Source organism: Chelonia mydas, chromosome 5 (assembly GCF_015237465.2).
Source record: "Chelonia mydas isolate rCheMyd1 chromosome 5, rCheMyd1.pri.v2, whole genome shotgun sequence".
In the NCBI taxonomy this organism is placed as follows: domain Eukaryota; kingdom Metazoa; phylum Chordata; order Testudines; family Cheloniidae; genus Chelonia; species Chelonia mydas.
Window position 1 is genome coordinate 15,392,239 of NC_051245.2, and position 12,788 is coordinate 15,405,026.

Genomic DNA, 12,788 nt, shown 5'->3' on the forward strand with positions numbered 1-12,788 from the left:
TTAAATGTTCTTCTCTCCCCTGTTGCTGAGTGAAAGGCTCCTCAGAGACAATTGGGAAAACTGACTATACAGAAGAAAGAGCAAAACTGATTGTCTGTAACCTTTGGGTGGACTAGAGTTTATGTCACCGCCCCTCTCCTCACAATTCATCTGGAAAAGCACATGGAGACCCAGAATTCACTCACAAAGGATTTTCAGCAAGGATTGTACAGGGTCAATCAAGTCCAAAAGATCAAAAGGAATGAACTTAATTATGAAGTACCAACTTTATAAAATCTTACAATGATAGAGAAAATAATAATTGCTTAATTTCGACTACATAACAAGACTACTTCCTAATCTACTTACATTATCTTCACAATTATACAGAAATATAATAAAAAAATGTAAATCTAAACAGATCAGGCCCCACAGAAACTCAGTGGGAAGTAACTCAGAGGTCCAAAAGCTTAGGTTGAATTCACCTGAGTCTCAGTCTTTGTTCATCAACTCGCTATAGTTCGCAGAGTGAAAAGCACTGCAATCACTTCCCTCCTCTTGCTTGCAGACATCTCCAGTCGGAACCCATGCAGACTTTGTCCCCCTCTGCTGAACTGCTAGAGTCACTCAATTAGCTAATCAGCCAACTAAATATCCAACCAATCAGTATTAAGTATTAAATAAATAATAGTTACCAAAAAACTACAAAACTGAGAACAACAAATTAAAGATGACTCTTTCCCCATCATCACAGTTATATAAGAAAAGAGTTGGTGACCCATACTGCTTAAAACAGTTTGGCTAAAAATCAAACGACATTCTGGGTATACAATTAAAACGAAAGCAGTTCATTTTCGCTCCAATTTCCCCTTTCCATAACTAACACTACCAGGGCTACCCTGTGTTGGAAAGTTAACAATAGCACTAATCTGCAGCAAAATGCTTCAGGCAGGGGGAAAACTATCTACTTTCTGCACCTGTAACTGAGCTTCTCCCAACCTACGCAGGGTCACACGTCCTTCTGTAAAGCAGCTGCCCAGACTACTTGCCTTCAGTGAGGTCTATGAGTCCAGCTACAGGGAACCTGTTGAGCATGCCCCAAACTACCGCGCCTAATTCCAGAAATTTCTAGGCCTGAAATTTTAATTATGCATCTGCCTAGCAACAGTGACCCAGACACAACTCATTCCTCCCCTCTTCTCTCTAGATTTCTCAAAGAGATATCTGTCTCCCTATTAGGCAAGCAGGTTAGATGTACGTGAAGTGCTGTCAAATGCATAAAGAAAATATTAGAGAGGCAAGATGGGTGAGGTCCTGTCTTTTACTTCTTTTGGTGTCTGTAGCTCAAAAGCTAGTCTCTTTCACCAACTGAAATTGGCCCAATACCTCAATCACCTTGTCTCTCTAATATCCTGGGACCAACCCAGCTATAACAACACTGCAAACAATTAAAGAAGATATTGGAATATAGGTGTTCCTCTAATTCAGTGGTGGGCAACCTGTGGCCTGCGGGCTGCATGCGGCCCGTCAGGGTAATCCACTGGCGGGCTGCCAGAAAGTTTGTTTACATTTACATGGGCGCCTGCAGCTCCCAGTGGCCGCGGTTTGCTGTTCCCGGCCAATGGGAGCTGCAGGAAGTGGCAGCCAGCATGTCCCTGCAGCCGGCATCGCTTCCCGCAGCTCCCATTGGCTGGAAACAGTGAACCACAGCCACTAGGAGCTGCGGGTGGCCGTGCAAATGTAAACAAACTGTCTCGTGGCCCGTCAGTGGATTATGCCAACGGGCCACGTGCAGCCCGTGGGCCACAGATTGTTTTCATTTGTGGTCACCTTAGAAGTTATTTGTAGTAAAAGTATGGTGGGGAATTAGAGTTGTGAAGTTTAAATGGATGGTGTCCCTTTAAAATATATCAGTGCTAAATACCCGATGTCATTATGACAAAAGGAACTAGAGCCTCTGGTCTCATTTCAATGTTGATACCAACGTTGTATAAGGTTTAAACAAACATCCTGATGGATATGAAGACATTAATTAAAACCACATCCTGTACAGCACACTGAAGTCAAAAGTCAAATCTTTCCCTGTTTCGTTGGTTTCCATCAATCACTGTTGTGCTATGAAACTTGGCCTTTTCTCTCAGTCTGTAGAGTGAAAACTCTCCTCTAGGCCCAAATCATCTCACATCTTAACTACTAATCTCCTTCTCTGTAGCCTTGACAAATATAAACTTGCCCTGTCAGGCTGCTGCCTCCTCCCACCTCTTCCCTGGCCATATCAGGTATGTTCAACATGCTTCTGTCAAAATCATTGCCTCACCACTCCCTTTAGATCCCCCTGGCTCCCCTTCATGCACGAACAGTGCTTAAAGTAGCCTGAAAAAAGTGTGTATGTGTGTGTGGGTGTCTATCATAACCCCAGATGAAGAAAATGTCCATGCACTTGATACAGACAATTCACAATCTCTTTTATACCTGTATTATGTAATTACATGCAATTTTTAGCCCAGTAAGCTATTTATACGTCATTGTTACTGTTTTTAAATGAAGCAATAGACCTCATACAAATTATTAAAATATATCCTGTGAGTTTGGGACCTGAGGGGTGCAGTGAGATCAATGATGTTTAGGGTCTCTGAGCTTTGGGGGGGTGCAGTTACATTCACTGGGGTTGCAGCCTCTGGGAATGGGAGGGTGCTGCGACAGTCATTAGGGTTGCGAGTGTCTCTGGGGAAGGGGGGCTGGTGGGTGCAGTGATAGTGGAGTTGTGGGATTTTCTGTGCTTGGGGGGCTGGGGTGAAGTGAGTGGGGTTGTGGGTCTCTGGGGAGGGGGTGTGTGTGCAGTGACAGTCAGTGAGGGTGCGGGAGGCTGAATCCCTGAGGCCCATTCTGGGGGTGCTGCCTTTGCTCCCCCAGCCCATCCCTCCCTGCTGGCACAGTGCCAAGCCTGTCCCTACAGAGTTCTGGGTGGCCAGCAGGGGAGGGTCTCTCTTCTCCTGGCCCCTCCCCAGCTTCTAGGCTGTGCTGGGGTCAGCCCCCCCCACACTCCCAGAGCTGCTACATCGGCCACGCCCTGGGGCTCTTGCACATCCCAGCCTACAGCTCATCTCAGGCCCCGTGTGTGTGTGATGGACAGGCAGACAAGCCAATGAGTGAGTGACAGTGACCGCCCATAGGGGTATAGTGCAGAACCCCTGCCAGGGGCAGCATCAAGAGCCCAGGGCACTGGTAGAAGAAGCTCTATTCCCTGCCCCCAAGTTTTAATTCCCCCCCCCCAGGGTCTGCAACACCCTGTGGCCCCACCCACTTTCAGCACTGTTCACAGAAACAGACACAACTTTGTCTTTACCTTCAGGGGTCAGCCCCACACCAACAGGCTATCAAGTCATTGACCCCCCCAGCTGTGCTCTGCCGACAGTGCCAGCCTTCATTGCCCTCTTGTCTAATTTTCCCTCAAACACCTTTTGTGTTTTCTCCCTAGCCATCCCCTATGCACCAGACAAGCTCCCCATATAAAAAAAATCCATACAGCCGCTGCATCGTCATTCTTCAGTTCCCCCCTTAAACCTGACCTTTGCTGCAATGCCCACAGAATGCTGGACAACAGCTGGGCAGTTGGTGCAGCTTATACTGAGCATGCTCATTTTTGACAGGGTCACTGGCCTAGGGCATAGGAGGGCAGTGGTAGACATAGTATATCTTGATCGGAGTGAGCCTTTTGACACGGTCCCGTATGACTTTCTCATAAGCCAACTAGTGAAATGTGATCTTGATGACATTACTATAAGGTGGCTGCATGACTGGTTAAAAAACTGTACTCAAAGGGTAATTAGTTGTCCATGGTTTGCGGTCAAATTCAGAGGGTGCATTTAGTGGAGTCAGTCCTGGGTCCGATACTAGTCATTAGTGACTTGGGTGGATGGAGTGGAGAGTATGCTTATAAAAATTGCTGGGGGGGCGGGGGCATTGCAAGCATTTTGGAGGACAGAGCTAGAACTCAGAATCACTTTCACAAATTGGAGAACTGGTCTGAAATCGGCAAGATGAAATTCAGTAAAGACAAGGGCAAAAGTACTACACTTAGGAAGGAAAAAGTCAAATGCCCAGCTCCAAAATGGGGAACAATTGGCTCGGCAGTAGTACTGCTGAAAAGGATCTCGGGGTTCGAGTGGATCACAAATGGAATGGGAGTCAACAAAGTGATGTGGATGAAAAAAAGCCTAATATTATTCTTGGTGTATTAACGGGAGTGCCATATGTAAGACCTGAGAGATAATTGTCCTGTTCTATTCAGCACTGGTGAGCCCTCAACTGGAATACTGCGTCCAGTCCTGTGCACCACCATTTAGGAAAATTGGAGAGTCTAGAGGAAAGTCACAAAAGGTTTTGAAAACCAGATCTATGAGGAAAGACTTAAAAAACTGGGCATGTTTAAGCTTGAGAAAAGAAGACTAAGCAGAGGACCTGATAACAGTCTTCCAATATGTTAAGGGCTGTTTTAAAGAGGACAGTGGTCACCTGTTCTCCATGGCTGCTGAAGGTAGGACAAGAAGTAATGCACTTAATCTGCAGTAAGGGAGATTTTGGTTAGATATTAGGGAAGAATTTTGTAACTAAAAGGATAGTTAAGCTCTGAAAATAGGCTTCCAAGGGGAGTTGTGGAACCTGTATCACTGGAGGCTTTTAAGAACAGATTAAACAAACACCTGTGAGGGATGGTCTACATTTACTTGGTCCTGCCTCATCACAAGGGGAGATGACCTTCGAGGTCCCTTCCAGATCTACATTTCTATGATTCTATTGTTATGATGTTGTAACAATGCCGCCTCTGGCGGGACACAACTGAGAGTAGCAATTCAGGACAAATTGCTTAGAGCAGGACAGTTACAGCCCAAGGTTGGGTTTCCTTTACTATTAAGGCACACCAAACCAGCCAAACAGAGGGGACTTCAGTCTCACCCCACTGGCTTACCATAAGTCATACAAGCAATTCCCTTAGACACTCCAGTTTCCCAGTATCACCACCAGTGCCACTTGTTATGGGGACGAATGGTTATGAAAACCAATATCCCAGTAAAAGAAAAAGGGTTCTCCCGATCCCAAAGGAGCAAGCCCCAGACCCAGGTCAACATACAAGTCAGATTTTACCCACAAGTCGCGCTGTTGCCAATCCTTTAGAATTTAAAATCTAAAGGTTTATTCAGAAAAGAAAGAAATATAGATGAGAGTTAAAATTGGTTAAATGGAATCAATTACATACAGTAATGGCAAAGTTCTTGGTTCAGGCTTGTAGCAGTGATGGAATAAACTGTAAGCTTAAATCAAGTCTCTGGAGTACATCCACAGCTTGGATGGGTCATTCAGTCCTTTGTTCAGAGCTTCAGGCTGTAGCAAAGTTCTTCCAGAAGTAAGAAGCAGGATTGAAGACAAAATGGAGGGGTTTCCCAGGCCTTTTATATTCTCTCTCTTGTGGGCAGAAACCCCTTTGTTCTCCTGTGCAAAATCACCGTAATAAGATGGAGTTTGGAGTCACGTGGGCAAGTCACATGTCCATGCATGACTCAGTTCTTTTACAGGGAGAGCAGCCTTTGCTCACATGCTACCTTGAACGTTCCCAGGAAGACTTCTCATGTGGATTGGAGTCTCCCAAGGTCCATTGTCAGTTAGTGTTTGGAGTCTCCCAAGGTCCGTTGTCAGCTAAGTGTTTCTTGATTGGGCATTTAATCTGCAAATTCCTTTCCAATAAGATGACCAAATGCTTCACGAATGCTACTTAGAATCAAACACATTGAGATACAAGTACATAGCCAATATTCACAAGTTCACCTACAAAAATGATACACACATACAGGTAGCATAATCATCACCAGCAAATCATAACCTTTTCATAGACACCTCACATGACAACCTTTGTATATTTGCTGCAAATATATAATAGTGGTTGCAACAATGATATATACGGTCACAATTCATGTCAATAATGTCACAGGTGTCCTCCTCACTTTATTTGTTTGCCAGATTCAACTGTTGTTTCAGGTCATATGGGAATACTATAAGTCCTTCAGGGCAGGAAGTGTCTTTTTTATGTCTATACAATGACCAGAAAATGTGGCCCTGATCCCAGACTGGGGCCTTGAGGTGCTACTGCAATACAAATAATTACCTGAGGTGACTGGATAGCTCAAGGGTTTTTTAAAATGGGGTCCACCATCCATTGCTGCCAGTGTTTGTTCAGCTCTTTGGGTGACGCTTCTGTTGACAAAAATGAGCTTCTTCTATCTCCTCCCATACTAACAGGAATGGGGCACATACAGGTCCAGAGCCTCTTGGCCGCCTGGGAACCTGACCCTCACCAAAATCCCACTGGCACTTTGTTCCCTCCAAGTGTAGTTCCAAAGATGAGGCAGCTGAAAAAGGATCCTTTTCACTGTTGTCTCTGCTTCTCCCCCTGATTGTCCTGTTCTGTGTGGTAGTGAGCAGCCAAGCAGGGAACCTGCATGGGGAACTGAGACTTGAAGAGGGACAGGCTCAGCTGCCTAAAGACCAGGCAGGATCCAACACAGAAACTGGGGAAAACACTGCATCCTTCCTGTGACATTGCAGCAGGTAGGCCCAAGGCATGACATTTGGTAGCCAGCTCTTTTCATAGAATATCAGAGTAGAAAGGGACCTCAGGAGGTCATCTTAGTCCAACCCCCTGCTCAAAGCAGGACCAATCCCCATTTTTGGCCCCAGATCCCTAAATGGCCCCCTCAAGGATTGAACTCACAATTCTGGGTTTAGCAGGCCAATGCTCAAACCCCTGAGCTATCCCTCCCCTCCCCGCTTTTGGTCAGTGGATTTTATGATATGGAGGCCAGTCCACTGAATTGGTTTGAAACCACTGATATTTTTCACATAAGCCACTTAATTGTGGGTAGACTATAAAGACTTTCAACCACTATTAGCCCTACCAGGGTTTGGCCGACGGACCTGACAGTTGACCGTTTAGGTACCCAAAGCCTATTACCCAACCCCTGAGCCATGCAGTCTTCCCAGGTCAGCTGCATTTAAAGTTTTTAAAAAGCAGTTGCTCCAGAAAGTTACCCACATCCAAGTGTGTGGGTGGTTGGGGGTGGGGAGGAAGAGACCTGAAAAACATCCTGCAGCATAAAATCCTGGGTTTTAAACACATCAGTAACTCAATGTAATTTTTACTAAGAACAAACCTAAGACATTTCAGCTTGAAGATCAGTGATTTATGACCCCCTGAAAACAGGGTCTTGGAATAAAAAGTGCCTTCTCCACTGTATCTCTAGAACAACTACCATGACCATGGACACCGTTGCGGAGTGGTGAAAGATCTATGGACACCACTGGAGACTTCAGATTGGCTGACATTAATGTCTGACCTGTGGCTAGTATCCAAATGATAGGATAACGATTATTGTGTTTCGAAAGACAAGTGATTGGGAGTAATGACGCTAGAGGGAAGGAGGCAGGAAACAAGGGACAGGAAATGGGAGGAGTGAGGCTTCTATGGTACGAAGAAAATCACTGTGTTTTTCCTGTACCTAAACCACATTGTTTTAGCAAAAGAAATGTTTTGTTATAGGAACTTACCATCTCTCTTCTTTCGTCCCACAGCGGAACTCACCCCCTACAATGTGCATCTAATACACAGTAATGTCTGTTCTGATGTTTTAAATATAAATTCCAGCTCACATTGGAGTCAACAGGAGTCTTTCCATCAACTCCAAAGGTCCTCAAAGTACTTAGTGCCCCTGACATCCTGTGACTTCAGCAGCAGGTGAGGTTGCTCAGCGTCACCCAGGAGTTGCTCAGTACCAAAGCAGAGGATCAGGACATTCATTATTAATCTGACGACATTGAGAGAGTCTGAATTAAGTACAGCCCCAATCCTGCAAAGACTTATGCACATGCTCACTTTATGCACTGCAAGAACTGCTATTGATTTCAATGTGACTACTCACAGTGCATAAAGTTAAGCAGGTGTGTAAGTCTTTGCTGCAGAGAGGTCTAGGGTAGCAGATATCTGGGCATGCCAATATCAGTTATTTTCCCATACAGCCTGGCAAAGTATGTGCACAGCAGTCTAAGGACTTCTTGTTTTAGCTCTTATGCACCCTGCATGAAAAGCTAAGACTAGTATTTCTAATGTAATAACACACAGACAGACGCTGCAGCTTGGTCTACACTAAAGTTAGGTTGACATAAGCTGCCTTGCCTTGACCTAGTTGTGCATGTGTCTACACTTCAATTTGTCTCTCACGGATGTAAACGCCCCCTTACAGCAACATAGTAACACCGCCTCTCTGAGCGGTGTGGAGCCATGGTGGATGTATGGAGGTCCATGCAGCATGAGTGTTGACTCTGTAACTTACGTTGACCCTAACAGTCCTCCAGCAGCTGTCCCACAATGCTCAACACTGACCGCTCTGGTTACAGTTGGGAACTCCACTGTTCAGGAGTCATGGAGACTGGAAGCCTCCCCCTCTCCCTCCAACCCCCCTTTAAAACCTTGCAAATTTTTGAAATGCCTTTTCTTGATTGTCCAGCTTGGTGAGCACAACTACCAGCTCCCCATGGTTGTGTGCAACTGCCCAGCTGACCACGCTGGCTACACACTCCAGACGTGCTGTGGCTTGGAGTAGACAGGATGTATTGGATCTGCTGAGCCTGCGGGGAGAAGAGGCTGTGCAAGCACAGCTACGGCCCAGCCACAGAAACGTGGACATCCATGAGCAGATTGCACAGGGGATGCAGGAGAAGGGGTATGACAGGGACCAGCAGCCATGCTGTGTGAAAGTGAAGGAACTGCATCAGGCATATCAGAAGGCCAGGGAGGCCAACAGCTGAGCTGGTGCTGAGCCACAGACCTGCCACTTTTACAAAGAGCTGCATGCCATACTTGGTGGACACCTCACCATCAACCACTGCCCCACTCTGGATACCTCCAGGGGGCCTGAGCCACAGGCCCATGGCATGAACAGCAAGCACCACAAAATTAATAGATGCACTGATAAGGTTATATTCGTAGATGTGCACCAAGCACCACACAATTCCTAGCAGGGCCAGCTAGAGCACAATAAACCACAACACATTACCATGGCTCACTGTTAAAGTGCTCTCTCCAAGCCTTCCTGAGCCACATAACTCCATGTTGAGCTCTTCTAACAGCCCTTGTGTCCGGCTGTCCAAACCCAGGAGTCAGCCATGCCACCCCAGTGGCAACTTTTCCCTCTTTGCTTCACAGATATTATGCAGGATACAGCTGTAACCACCGAGATGTTTTTGCCCTGAGATCCAGTCTTATAAACAAACAATGCCAGCGTCCCTTCAGTCTACCAAAAGCACATTCCACTGTCATTCTGCACCTTCTGAGTCAGTTTTTGATTCTTTCCTAGGTAATATTGAGGTGGCTAGCGTATGGCTTCATGATCAGCTGAGCAAGGGGTATGCTGGGTCCCCCTAGGATCACTAATGGCATTTCAAGATCCCCAGTGGTAATCCACCACTCAGGAAAGAACATCCCTGCTTGAAGCTTTCTGAAGAGTCCTGTGTTCTTAAAGATGTGAATGTCATACACCTTCCCTGACCCGCCCACATGATGTTGCTGAGATGTCCCCAATGATCCACCAAAGTTTGCATAACCATGGAAGAGTAGCCCTTTCTGTTGATCTACTCTGTGGCTCGGTGGTCTAGTGCCAGAATAGGGATACACGTGCCATCTATTGCTCCACCGCAGTTCAGGAATCCCATAGCTGCAAAGCCGTCCATTATGTCCTGCTGAGAGTCACATGTAGTAGGAGACGATTAATGACCAGGCAGACTTGCATGGCACCACCTCCCCCCACACACAGTGGATTTTTCAACTCCAAAATCATTTCCCACTGACTGGTAGCAAGCTGGCACTGCAAGTTTCCACAGTGCAGCTCTCATTTTGGTGTCCCTGTCAGTACAGCTCTCATTTTGCTATCCCTGTGCTGGAGGTCTGTGGCAAGCTCTGCACACATATTAGAGTGTCCAGGTTTCCAGTTTTCGACTGGACCACCGGGTCAAAAAGGGCCCCTGGTGGCTCCGGTCAGCACCACTGACCGGGCTGTTAAAAGTCCAGTCGGTGGTGCAGCAGGCCTAAGGCAGGCTCCCTGCCTACCGTGGCTCTCCATGGCTCCCAGAAGCAGCGGCATGTCCCTTCTCTGGATCCTAGACGTAGGGGCAGCCAGGGGACTCCATGCACTGCCCCTGTCCCAAGCACCAACTCTGCAGCTCCCATTGGCCATGAACTGCAGCCAATGGGAGCTGCAGGGGTGGTGCCTGCAGGTGGGGCAGCGTGCAGAGCTGCCTGGATGTACCTCCACTTAGGAGGTAAGCACCATCTGCAACCTGCACCCCTCACCCCCTCCTGTACCCCAACCCCCTGCTTCAGCCCAGAGCACCCTCCTGCATCCCTCACCCCTGGCCCCACACCGTAGTCTGCACCCCCAAATGTAGCCCTCACCCCCACCCCCCACACCCCAGCTCCCTGCCCCAGCCTGGAGCACACTCCAAATCCCTCATCCCTGACCCCACACCAGAGCCTGTACCCTCAACTGGAGCCCTCTCCTCCCCACACCCCAAACCTCGGCCCCAAACTGGAGCCCCCTTCTGCACCCCAAGCCACTCATCCCCAGCCCCACACCAGAGCCCGCACCCCCAGCTGGAGCCCCCTCCCACATTCTGAACCCCTCATTTATGACCCCACCCCAGAGCCCACACCCCCACCTCCCTCACCCCAACCCCCAGCCCAGTGAAAATGAGTGAGCGAGTGAGGGTGGGGGAGAGTGAGTGACTGAGGGAGGGGAGATGGAATGAGCAGGGGCCGGGCCCTCAGAGAAGGGGAGGGGCAGGGCAAGGGTGTTCGGTTTTCTGCAGTCGGAAAGTTGGCAACCCTAACACACGTGGAGGAAGGTGGCTTTGTGCCTCCGAAAGTTCTGCAGCCACTGCTCATCGTCCCGAGCCGGCATTACGATGAGATCCCACCAGTCAGCGCTCAGTTCTCGGGCCCAGATGCAAAGCTCCACCATCTACAGCTGACCATTGAACACCACTAACAACCTTCAATTAGTTTTCGTTATGTCCCACAGCAGTCTGTCCTCCAAGAAATCATCAGGCTCCCCACAGATTCAGTTCTTTTAACAACTCTGCAAATACCAGAGGATCGTGCGTCCTGTGCTTGCAACACTTGTGACAATAGTGCAGGCTCCATGCTTCTGTCAGACATGCCAGTCAGTGAGGAGGACCATGTGGGTTCATGGGACTTTTTTAAAAAGACATGGAAATTATGGGATATAGATAACATCATGGGATGGAGACAGTTGCATGCTGGGAAGTTAACCCCTTGCTCCCAGTCACCCCTGCATGACTCATTTCTGCCCCACCATGCATTGCCAAAACTTCCCAAAAGGCAGTGCTCTGGATGGTGACAGGTTGCACACTGGCATCCCTGCCCACATTGCACTGCACTGCACCAACACAAGTACTCCTGTTGAGTATGGGCAGCAGCAACTCAAGGAACCAAGTATGCATGTGCACAAGTGATATACTAACTGTATATCGGCTTTATGCCACCATAACTTGCATAGACCAGAGTTTGTAGTATAGACATGGCCTGTTTCTTCACCAACCTCTCCTTGCAAGGCTGGCTAGGAAGTGAACAGCCAGGACACCAATGTTGGGAGAGGGCTTTCGGTGGAGCCCTCAACTCTATCCCTTTCGGTCTCGAAAATCTGGGACTCTTTACTGTAAAGGGGGTGGTCAGGGAAGACAGTGTTTTCTCCCTCTGGCTACTCTACTGGGATCTCCTAGTCCCAACTCTGTCTCTCTCTCCCCACCTGCTTCTTTCAGACTTCAATCAAACCCTTTGCCTTCTACCTCTGCCTGCTGTGTCCTCCTCACCCCCGTTCACTCCCACTCAGTCCCACCAACCCAACCCAGCCACTGTGAGCCAAGTCCCTGTCCCATCCCACCACTGCTCCCACAGTGGTAAATTCACCCCTCAGACCACCCCCCCCCCCTCTATTTCTGGGTCTGGAGAAGCAGATACAGAAACAGCATGGAGAAATTATGGCTGCATGGGGTCACATTACCGGACTCTGAGGAGCTAACCTGATTAGGGCGTGTGTGTGTGTGTGTGTCTAGCTGTAGTCATATTCTCACATGGACCATATACAGTCTATATGATCAAAAATAACAGTATTTTCTTTTCTAGTTAATTTAGTGCTGGTGGAAGGTGCTGGATCATTAGCAATCTGGGATGTATTTAACGTGGTGACCCACACGTAAAAATCTATATAGACCCATTCCACTCCCTTAAAAAGGGTATCATGTGCCCCTGTAACAAAATGGGCGGCTAGCAGGGGTTGAAGTCAGGCTCAGCACATATCACTGCCCGCTGAGCTGAAGGGCTGATTACTTACGGCAAGGTGCTGATTTGACAGCATATAAGAATGACAAGTTCTAGCCACAGCACACAGACTAGGCTTCAACAAAGAATGCAGTTATGAATGGGAATAACATGCTTGTCTACATTATCTGAGACAAAGTTAAGTGGGCACTTATGCTGTGCTTCAGGGCCCAAAGCTCATCTTCAGCTAAGATCAAGGAAATTATTTTTCACAGGTTTGTCAATAAACAATGGTTAAAGGCAAGTTGCTCTGTTGCAGGCCAGATTCTGCTCTCATCAGCTGGTGCAAATGCAGGGACTCTATTGACACTGCTGTAATTAAGAACCAGCTTTTGTTCTTATTAGCTTACTGGTGTATACGCTATTG